Source organism: Trichomycterus rosablanca, chromosome 14, assembly GCF_030014385.1.
Source record: "Trichomycterus rosablanca isolate fTriRos1 chromosome 14, fTriRos1.hap1, whole genome shotgun sequence".
Lineage (NCBI taxonomy): Eukaryota > Metazoa > Chordata > Actinopteri > Siluriformes > Trichomycteridae > Trichomycterus > Trichomycterus rosablanca.
The window spans coordinates 31,397,735-31,407,845 of NC_086001.1; the positions used below are offsets into that span (position 1 = coordinate 31,397,735).

General features: G+C 46.0%; 1 protein-coding gene across 1 annotated transcript in view; it reads left to right on the top strand.

Moving 5' to 3' along the window:
- The window catches only part of LOC134326292 (zinc finger protein 850-like), a 321,599-nt gene that overhangs the window by 283,715 nt on the left and 27,773 nt on the right, over positions 1 to 10,111 (top strand). The window lies entirely within an intron of this gene.

Sequence of the window (10,111 nt, forward strand, 5' to 3'; positions counted from 1 at the left end):
TATGAGTAATGTGAGGCAATGTGATATTTCAACCGGCACAATGCCTTCAAAAAGATCATGAGCAATGTCAGGAGGGTAACCACTGAGTACATGAAAATAAGAAAGCGCTTTAGTAAAAGGACAAGCTCTTTTAACTCCAAAAACGCTACTGCCGCTATCTAGGGCTGTTTTGACATGGGTTTCATGTGTTTCTTTTTTTCTGAAAATTAGACTGAAAATCCCTGACCTAACCTCATGTGATTGAATGTCTGCACTTTGTGCTGTACAAAAACGACAAATGAAGGGGCCTGTAAAGTTTTCCACAAAGCCTGCTATTCCATGTGCTCCTAAATTATCAGCAACAATAGTCTGCACTGCACCCTTCAATGATTTGTTCAGTTGTGTGACAAAAATTCCATCAACTTCTAAAGATCTCAGGTCACGTAGTAGGGGCTCTAAAACCTTTTCATAGCCAAATGACTTTACATTGTTTGTTTTGCACAAAATGGCCAGGAAAATTGAGGACAAACTAGATTGAGACCCAGGGGGTAGGTTATTGAGTACCCAATACACAGCACAAAGTTTGTGAGTTTTGCGAGAGGTGCCCAAAGGGTTACAGACCTCAAAGTCATCAGCATACAAAGTTATGGACAGACTTAGGTCTTTCTCTGAAAACAAGCCATTTTCCTTACAATGCTGACCATCCTTATAAGACCTGTACAAAGTTTCGTTTCCACTCTCCGTTTTCCTTTCTATTTCGTGATTATTAACTATCTTGTCAACAATATCTTTCCTACTCAGCAGCACATGCAGGGACTCAAGGATGGAAATATACTGAAAAGTCTTGTTCTCTTTTGCATCCAGAATATATTGAACTGGTTCTACAATGTTAAATTTTGCCTTGTAATATTGTTTACGTTGATAGGCAGAACTCAATGGCCCACCCTTTTCGATGGCCTTATTTAGAGGACTTGCTGAGCAAAGAGAAGAAATTATTTCTTCTATTACAGCTCTGTCAACTTGGAGCTTGTGCTTCTGAAAAATGTTCACTAGAACACCTTCTACATAAGATTTTGAGAGATTGTCAGTTAAGTGGTTTAGTTCTACCAAAAAATCACTGATTGCTTTGCTTGATACATTAGAAAAATGTTCTAATTTTAACAAAGCTGCTGCCAAACTGTGCTCAATTACATCTGGGAGATCATTTGGAACCTCAGCACTGGTACCTGGCTGAGCATCCTCACCAATGTCATCATCAAAAGAATTGGAAGGAGATTCAGGGTGAGCAGCTGTGACTGATACTACTATTCCTGGTTTAAAATCGTCTAGTGAATAAGACCTATGTTTCCTGCTTTTGTGGGATTTAAATGAGCCTAAGATGTTGGTTTTAAAGTTGCAATCCACCAACATACAAGTTACAACCTCATTTTTTTTTTAAATGTGCATTAATGTGGGTCCAATAATCCCTCTCAGACACAAGATCCTTACATGGACACAAATGGCAGCTAAATGTACATCCCCTTGACTGACATGGGGTAGTTTTAATAACATGACATCTATTCAAATGAATTAACAGGGCATTCCATGTTTTAAAACTACATGGGCAGCTTGCATGTACACATGGAATACGACTGTTATTTCCGTGATGCCTATGTCTCACTCGATAATGCCTCAGAATTTGTGACCTACTTGGTAAAACTAATGGGCAGGCCTTGCATTGCCACATTAACTCTGTCACTGGAACACTTCTAGCACCATTCACTGAAAAAGTGGAAACAAAAAAAGGATCAATATCTAGTGAGGACAATAGAGTTTGATATGTCGAGAATGCATTTTTGAATCATCATAGAAAACAAGCGGAAGAACAAGAGAAAGAAACAAAGTCTAAAAAGGATTTCCTAGAATTACTTATGACCAGCAAGTCACAAACTGTAAAATGGCTAACCAAATGTGGGACAGGCTTAAACCACTTAAGGTCCTCTTACATGATAAACTTTCAGACAACTTGTGCCATCTTATGAAAATTTAATCCAACACTGAAGATAGAGTTTTAAAAAATCCACTTAAAGCTCATTTTAAACATAAACAGATTGTAAAGCTAACAGTAAAAATAATCTTTAAAAAATGTTCACAAGTTGTCTAAAACATTATCTGACTAGGACTTTACTGACTCCAAAGGGTTAAATAAATAATAGTTATACTTAGAAATATTTAATAGTGCTTAAGTGCACTGTATTGGTCATTTTTTAAATATTTTGTAACTGTACACTCTTGGAGCAAAATATCAGAAACAGAAAATGTTTTACTGAAGTAGACTACACCACGTCAGATAAACTAGTTGCATTAATCACCTTTCTGACAATATAAAAAGATATGGCAGATTTTAAATTTCAAAAGTGGATTAATTAGGCAGTGTGAGCGTTAGTGATGAGTCGGTCGCGAATGATCCGGCTCTAAGAGTCGGCTCTTTGAAGTGAAGCCGATGTGTGCGTCTGTATCTGAACTGAAGGGGAGGGGAGGCGCGCGCGCACACACACACACACACAGAGACACACACTGAGAGCGAGAGAAGTTTGCGCAATAAATAGATAAATTAAAGCTAGGTGAAGAAAATAAGTGACAGAAAGCGTAGTAAAGTTTAGATAGACAGTTCAAAGGCAGAGTTTAGACTGTGCAAAATTAAAATTTCATATCGAAAACAACCTGCAATCTGTTCTTGTTGAGTATATAACTAAAGCCATATTAATAATAATAATAAACATTTATACTGTGTTTTTACAATAGTAATTAATTGTACACATAATTTGGTAATAAACTGATTTAAGATACAAAAAAAGTGAAAGGAGCCAGTTGGGAGCCGAAAGAGCCGACTCTTTTAAGAGAGCCGATCCAAAAGAACCGACTCTCCGAAAAGAGCCGAAATGCCCATCACTAGTGAGCGCGCACACGCTGCACTTGTTTAAACAATCTGTGTTGTACATAGTAGTTAAAATATGGTAACTTAAACAGCAAGTACTGTTCTTACCACAAAAACTTGAGCAAACGGTCGAGCTGACTCCAGGTGAATACGCAGTTGTGTTTGCCTCTCAATCTGCAGCAAAACAGGGGGAAAAAATGGGTTGGGGTGGTAAGCTAATTTAATGCTAGCTTAAGGCTGCCGATGTCCTTAGCCGAGGCTCTTTGATGGCCAAATCTCACTGACACCATGCAGTTAATACACAACTGAACAGTCAGTTGGCAAACATATTGTAGCGGCGATATGTGAGTGATGTTTGGCTCCGCCAATCAGAGTTCAGCATCCAGTTTATATGTGTGTGTTCGGACTTTCTGACTCAGTTACAGTTTATGAGACTTGCCGTGTTGCCCCAGCATCGAACGCTGAAGATTGTTCGGGTGCTGGAGCTAGGTAGTCCTACTGTTGTAAAGCTCTTGATCCTGACTAAAGAGTTAACTGAACTATACCTTGTCGTGTGTCTAATTTCCACACCTCCACCATCGCGCGCAGCATCTCCGCCTGACGAGCAGTTAGCACAGTGGCTACACGAGCCGACCCTCTCCGATAGCAAGATAGCTAATGCAAGTGATGCAGTGCGGGCGATAACAAACAAACAAGAAACGCGACAACTGGCGTCAGAAGCGGGATTTTGACATCGCCATTGCAGAGTGTGGCAAGTGTTTAAACTCATTAAACGCTGAATAAAGAACATTCGAAAAAATAAAGTTCCGGGCGCCGACGCTAAATTAGCATCGGAGGCTAACAGGTTAACTACATAGCCACAGGGGCGCTACCGCGCCGAGAAGCGAGGTCACGTGATCAAAACATTCCCTCCCCCAGCCAGCGTCTTGGATGTCAAAATAAAAGACTGGAAGACCAGAAACATTTAAAAAAAAAATAATAATAATAAAAAATGAAGAAATTCTCCACTCAGGGGCAGAAGCTTGTGCTGCTAAAAACCTAGAACAACCACCAGCCTGGCTACAGATCTTGTTAGAGCACCAAACCAAACAGCTGCAGCAAATGTTGTCCCCAGTACTGACTCAGACAGCTGTCAAAGATATTCAAACACCCTGGCTGAAGCAGCCTGATGGGAATGATCAGTCAAATACTGTGTCAAGTTCATCACCAATCGAACATTACAAAGAGGTGCTTCCCACCATTCCATCCGGCCCCCCTGATTTTTCCCCAGAACTAGAGGTGATCCGGCAGCGCTCTCGCACATCAGCCCCTGTAAGACAATGGAATGTGGACGAGTCTTTAGAGCCAGCAGTGCGTAGACGTTCTACTAACAGGAGAGGTGGTGGTCTGTCACCCATTGCAACAACATCTCCAAACAGTGCCAACCCTCAGTTCCCAGGCCACGACAGGGATATGGGCATGCACAACAATAATAGCCATCATGGCAACCATGCAGCACCACGTTACTCCACATGCTGTGCCAGCTCAAAGGCCCTTGCAGCATTCGAAGGAAAGGATGACTGGGCTTCCTTCTTTATTCCCTTTGAAAGAATGGCTCAGAGACAAAATTGGACAAGCACTGAAAGAGTGGATAGACTACATGAGAGGCTGAGAGGGTCGGCTATTCGTTTCGTGTGCTCGCTGCCTGAGCATGTCAGAGAAGATTATGCTCTCCTAACAGAACAGCTGGCACAGAGGTATGGCCACACAGACCCACCAAACACAGCACGCCGTCGTTTAAATGAGCTACGGCAACAGAAGGAACCTACAGCTGAGTTTGCGGAGGAGATTCGTCGGCTGGTCACCTTAGCATATCCAGGAGTGGATCTTCAACTGCAGGACCAACTGGCAGCTGACGCATTCCTTCGGGGCCTTTGCAACCAGCGAATCGCATATGAGGTAATGAACAAAGACCCGCCCACACTGACAGAGGCTCAAAAACTGGTAGAAGCACACGAACACAATTTTAAAGCAACATTAGGCCGAGATGGAGAGCTAAGGGGAAAAGTCAGACGTATTTCCTGGGCAGATGAACACACTAAAACAGAAATGTCTACCTCACTCAATGCACAGGTACCACAACGGACTACATATGCTACAGTGGACCAACTGAAGCTGCTGGTAGAGAAGGTGGAGAAACTTTAAGCTACTGTTGACGCGTTAGCCCATAAAGTGTCAGTTGGAGAGGAACCCCCCCCCATGTCCAGAAGCAAGGATGGAACAACAGCGTGGGAGAACTTTTGTGCGTAAGCTAGGAGATCCCAACCACCTGAACACTTCACGATCACCAAGCCCATCCACAAGCAATAAAGGTGCATGTTTCCAGTGTGGATAATTTGGTCACTTTAAAAGGCAGTGTTCCCGGTCTCCTAGCCCCAAGCTGCAGGGAAACTAGAATCGGCCAGGTCCAGAGGCCAGGGCCTGGCCGGTACTCAGAGTGGCCATAATGCTAGTATTATCCAGAACAAAAATAGACCCCTTAAACCATCTGTAGTCACAGTCGGCAGAGCCACCAGTGAAGGGCCCAGTCTACAAATTCCCATCCAGGTAAATCATTTATCCATCATGTGTGTTGTAGATACAGGAGCTGAAGCCACTGTGATGTCCAGTGAAGTGTACAAGCAGCTCAACTTAGAAAGCCAGCCAGAGAGTAAGAGAGCCTGTTTGCGAAACGCAGAGTCCGGAAAGACAATGGGGGTATTTGATGGCTATAAAGTGACACTGAAGGTTGGCAGTAAAGAGTGGGACTGGATCGTGTACATAGCCCCCATTCAGGACTCCCTCCTCCTGGGATTGGATTTTATGATAAAAGCTAATGTGACCATACAAAGAGGGCCCAAAGTCTTCATTGAGGGTGAGCTCGTGCCCAGCTATGTTAGGGGTGGACCTGAGGGAGGTTATGCAATATCCCGGGTGTTATTAACAAGACCACTGACCCTTCCTCCGCAGAGTGAGTGTGATACCTGGGGCTTCGTTGAACACCCACACCCTGAAATAACAGCGGTCCTGGAGCCGGTTGGCCTTGCAGATGGTGTTTCCTCGGGAAGTGTCCTTGTAAACATGGAGCCAAAAGTGCCTGTTCGGCTATGCAATATATCTGCTGTTAGCACACACCTCGCCAAGGGCACTTGTCTGGGAATTCTCATTGAAACACTTCCCTTATAAGAGATGTGCCCTAAAGACTTCCGCAAGTTTCAGAACCAAGATCGAGATAGCCTGAAGGCTACAAAGAGTCCTGGCCAAAGCAATCGTCCTGGTGAAGAAAGAATTTCACGACAGGTACGCCGGTGCAACAAGTATAATGATGTTCTAGGTCTACCAGCCCACCTACAAGAACTATTCACAGCAGCTGGCAGCGGCCTCAGTGAAGAGCAAGAGGGTAAGCTCCTACTACTTCTCTTAAAGTACCAGTCTGTGTTTGCTACTGGTGACAGTGACCTAGGTCACTTCAACATGGTGACCCATCGGATTGACACCGGCAGTGCTCGGCCCATCAGGCAAGCAACCCGCCGCACACCGCTGTGGTTCCAGGCGGAGGAGGAGGAACACCTCAAGGGAATGTTGAGCTCAGGTGTTGTTGTACCTTCCATCTCAGAGTGGGCATCGCCTGTGGTCCTGGTTAGAAAGAAAGACGGTGGGGTTAGATGGTGTATCGATTATCGAAAGCTCAATGAACTCACTCTGAAAGATGCTTACCCACTTCCTAACATCGAAGAATGCCTTGACACCTTGCAAGGTGCTACTGTGTTTTCCACCCTGGATCTACAGAGTGGATACTGGCAGATTGAAGTACACAAGCAGGACCGTTGTAAGACTGCCTTCGTCACCAAGTATGGCCTTTATGAGTACACACGGATGCCATTTGGCTTGTGCAACGCACCAAGCACTTTCCAGAGGGCTATGGAGGTGGTGCTCCGGGGACTACAGTGGCGAAACCTTCTTATTTACCTTGACGATGTAATTGTACTGGAAGCAAACATTGACGACAGCCTAAAAAACCTGGAGGTGGTCTTCGAACGCATGAGTCAATATGGACTGAAGCTGAAGCCATCTAAATGCCATCTGCTAAAGGAGGAGGTTCTGTTCCTAGGCCACGTCATCAGCGGTGAGGGAATTCGTCCAAATCCCAAGCTGATCCAGGACATCACCAACTGGGACTGCCCCAAAAGCCTTTCAGAGCTTCAAGCTTTTCTGGGGTTATGTAACTACTACCGCCGGTTCATTAAATCATTCTCCCAAATTTGTAGCCCACTGCACGAGCTCCAGAATAAAGGCACAGGGTTTCACTGGGGAGAGGCCCAGGAGGCAGCTTTCAGCGAGCTAAAAAAACATCTGACAACAGCTCCCATACTCACCTATCCCACCTCTCAAGGTACCTTCATCCTGGACACAGATGCGTCAAATTGCAGCATAGGGGCAGTTCTCTCACAGTTTCAGCATGGGGAGGAAAAGGTTATAGCCTATGCCAGCTCTCACCTGCAGAAAACCCAAAGACGTTACTGTGTAACAAGACGTGAATTGCTTGCAGTGGTGAAATTTACAAGACAGTTCAGACACTACTTACTGGGCCGCAGATTTCTTATTCGAACTGACCATAACAGTCTGTCCTGGCTGTTCCGTTTCAAGCGCCCAGAAGGGCAGCTGGCAAGGTGGATGGAGGAGTTAGGCCAGTACGACTTCCAGATTGAGCATCGTCCCGGGGCACGACATAGTAATGCAGATGCGTAGTCCAGAAAGGTGGCTCAATCACAGTGTGACTGCTACCAAGCCGGAAGAGACTTATCTGCACTGCCCTGTGGTGGATGTGCACACTGCCAGAGGCTACAAGATCAATGGGCCAGATTCGAAGCTGATGTGGATGATGTGGTACCACTTGCCATAAGACATGTGACAAAGGGCCAAGAGATCCAGGCAGTTGTCGGCTCAGCCTCACCAGAAAATGCCTCACGCTCATCCTCAGGCTCCCAGAACCCCGATGACGAGGAGTTCACGGAAGTTAACTGGATGTCTCAATACAGTAAGCAAGAGCTAGAGAACGAGCAAAGACAGGATCCATGCTTGGGTCTTCTCCACCAGTGGATGGACATGGGAGAGATCCCTGAACGAGAGCAAGTTGCCCTTAGAAGCCCAGCCATCAGGAAGTATTAGCTGTGTTGGCCTCAGGTAGAGCGTCATGGAGGAGTCCTCTATTACAGATGGGAGAGTGACACTGGGGCCCTTCCTCAGCTTCGTCTGCTGGTGCCTAGGTCCCTCGTAAAGGAGTTGATGGACTTTTGTCACAGCTCACCTCTGTCCGGTCACCTTGGTGTTGGTAAAACACTACACAGAGCCCGACAACACTTTCTCTGGCATGGGATCGGGGGAGATGTTAGGCTCTTCATCCAAAAATGCCCTCAGTGTCAAGCAAGCAAGGCCGTAGGCTCAACAGGGAGAGCTCCTTTGCAAATGTACCAGGCTGGTGCACCCATGGACAGGCTGCATCTGGATGTTGTGGGCCCCTTTCCCGTCTCCACTTCAGGCAATAAGTACATACTGGTAATAATAGACCAGTTCACACGTTGGGTGGAGGCATTCGCCATACCGGACCAGACTGCAGAGACTACTGTTCAGAAGCTTGTGTTCGAGTTTGTGGCACGATTTGGCTCACCCTTGGAAATTCACACAGATCAAGGTAGAAACTTTGAGAGTGATCTCTTTGCCCAAGTGTGCCATCTACTTAAGGTAACAAAGACCCGAACCACACCTTACCATCCATCCTCAAACGGCCAGGTAGAAAGGTTCAACAGAACCCTGCTCCAAATGGTAAGATGTTATGTGGACAAAAACCAACGAGACTGGGATGAGTACCTCCCACTATTAACAGCGGCCTACCGAAGTTCACCACATGCTTGCACAGGGTTCACCCCAAACCGAATGATGCTGGGCAGAGAGGTACATCAGCCGCAAGACCTCCTGTTGCGAGTTACTCATCTTGACAGTAATAGAGCCCCACCTCCTGCGTTTGTGGAAAGCCTGGAGGAGAAGTTGGAACAAACCCATGAGTTGGCGAGGGAACACCTGCGAGCTGCCCAGATCAGGCAGAAGAGACAGCATGACCTCCGTGCCAAGGAGCAGCCCTACGAGGTGGGAGACCTGATATACATAAAGGACAGCACGGAGAAGAAAGGCCTGAGTCCAAAGCTTCAGCCCCCTTGGAAAGGTCCCTTACTCATAACCAAGTGCCTGGGCCCGGTGCTCTTCGAAGTCCGAGATCAAAGGGGCACCAAAATCCTCCATCATGATCGGCTACAGCCCTATACATCTGACATGGTGCCAGGATGGATCAAACGACTCAGACACCCATTAAGAGAGGAGAGCAGCAGAGGTGCTGAACATCATGGAGACCCTCCTATGTCCCCTGAAAAAGCGACCCAGATCTTCGGTCCCAACATGTCCTCTTGCCATGAGTCCAGCAATGACAATGGAATAGGCCCTTTGCCTGTAGAGACACAACAAGCCATGAAACCCCAATGCCTGATGGCTGAACCCAAACCCCTGCCAAACACTGCCCCAGACATGGAAGAGAACGCAGCAAACGTGCAAATTACAAGCCGAGGCCGTGTTGTGCGCAAACCCCAGCGCTACCGGGACAGTCCGGGCTAAAGACTGTTATTAGAATAGGTTGTTCTTAGTCAGGTTAAAACATGGTAGTGGTAACAGTTCAGGAGCCACAAGAGACTTCTTATTTTAGTAAGAGCAGCTAGTTTAAGTGCATTGTTCCATGTTTGCATTGTTGATCTATCTTTTTCTAAAACTGTTTAGATGCTGAAGGGACTCAGCATGTCTAGAGGGGGGGTAGTTTAGCGGCGATATGTGAGTGATGTTTGGCTCCGCCAATCAGAGTTCAGCATCCAGTTTATATGTGTGTGTTCGGACTTTCTGACTCAGTTACAGTTTATGAGACTTGCCGTGTTGCCCCAGCATCGAACGCTGAAGATTGTTCGGGTGCTGGAGCTAGGTAGTCCTACTGTTGTAAAGCTCTTGATCCTGACTAAAGAGTTAACTGAACTATACCTTGTCGTGTGTCTAATTTCCACACCTCCACCATCGCGCGCAGCATCTCCGCCTGACGAGCAGTTAGCACAGTGGCTACACGAGCCGACCCTCTCCGATAGCAAGATAGCTAATGCAAGTGAT